The following is a 1,649-nucleotide window of genomic DNA, read 5'->3' on the forward strand; positions in this document are numbered from 1 at the left end:
TCTCCGAGAAAAGCCGACAATTTAGACAGTAGTCTAAAATTTATCACCTTCTACCATGAGTTTAATATCTATGGGTAGACAAATGGTGATTGTCAGCGGTGCTCCCAAAGGTCCAAACGTATTTGAAATAGAAAGAGAAAGCTAGAAAAAAGTGACCTTGGTTGGAAGCACTCACTCCCGAAGAGTAACTTGAAATTCTTGATGTATATATGAGTAATAATGTAACAATGAAGTATTTAAAACTTAACTTTTAATAATATGTCTATATAAGAAATGGGGTACACAATTTAGAATTGCAAAAAACTTGCATAAATAATAAATGGATGGCTCTAACTTTTATGAGCCACACTTAAAGAATGAGTCTGTGAACATATTGATGGATTACTACTATGGTAATTCAGTGTCTGGCAAGCATAAGCCCATCTTCCCGTGGAGTCAGCACAAGCCCCAATTAAGTGCCATCAGTAACCTACAACACCTGGTATTCCTAAATGGTCTCCCACTAAAGTACTGACCAGGCCCAACGCTGTATTGCCTCCAAGATCAGACGGGGTTGGGCATATCCAGTGTGGTATGGTAGTAGGTTGCGTATGGAAAAGAGTAGCAAGTGCGGCTGTTATGTAACAGAATGGGAAATGTTTGTTATTGTGCCAGTTTTATAAAAATACATTTGTCTAACCCGTTGGGGATATTTAGTTGACCCTCATTGCACCGATTGGCAGCCCAAACACATGGGTATGCGGAGGTTAAATCATATGGTCAACAGGGGTTAGTGACAACAGGCCTCTGTTTCACCTGTGCATAGAGTAAAGCCGAACAAGGAAAGTAGCCTATTATGATTTAAGGCATATATAACAAACAAACACAAAATCTGAAAAAAGAATATCTGTTATTGCAGACTGAGTATATCTGTCATAAGGACATTAATTGAATAATACTTTTTAATACATAGACATTTGATAAGGATATTATCTGTGCTAGATTTCAAATAAGATGTTAGTTTGTATCAGTGGAAAAGATATGAAAAGGCTAGCAACAATAACAGAAAAAAGAGTAATTGAGTGTGTTTTTATAACATCCAATGTCCCTGATATAATTATCACCACCTCCAAAGTATATATCAAGAAGAAAACAAAACAACAGGGGAATTTTGGGGACATAGAATACCTGCTGCAAGAGTAAACAGTCAAATACTGGCAGCCAGTATATTAGATACAGTTATTGCCATGAACTTTGCATAGGTTAATACAAAGAGGCCTATAGCATCCAATGTCCCAGATACAATTATAACCACCTTTGAAATATATATCAAGAAAAAAAGAAGAGAGAGAGGTGGCGGAATTTTTTAGGGACACCGAATACTTGCTGCAATAGTAAGCAGTCCAATACTGGCAGCCAGAGCATTGGATACAATTGTTGCCATGAACTCTGCGTAGGTTGATACAAAGAGGCCTATAACATCCAAGATCCCAGATACAATTGTAACCACCTTCTAAGTATATATGAAGAAAAAAAGGGGGGGGAGAATCATAGGGACAGAGAATCCTTGCTGCAATAATAAACAGTCAAATTACTGGCAGCCAGAGTGTTAGATATAATTGTTGCCATACACTCTGTATAAGCTGATACAAAGAGTTCACGCAAATTTA

The 1,649-nt window shown here is 37.3% G+C and overlaps 1 pseudogene; it reads right to left on the reverse strand.

The window, feature by feature from the left end:
- Window positions 1-466: 466 nt before the first annotated feature.
- Window positions 467-585, reverse strand: LOC134963986 (5S ribosomal RNA; annotated as a pseudogene).
- Between the last annotated feature and the right edge of the window lie 1,064 nt (window positions 586-1,649).

The sequence above is a fragment of the Pseudophryne corroboree genome, chromosome 9, assembly GCF_028390025.1.
Source record: "Pseudophryne corroboree isolate aPseCor3 chromosome 9, aPseCor3.hap2, whole genome shotgun sequence".
Taxonomy (NCBI): Eukaryota; Metazoa; Chordata; class Amphibia; order Anura; family Myobatrachidae; genus Pseudophryne; species Pseudophryne corroboree.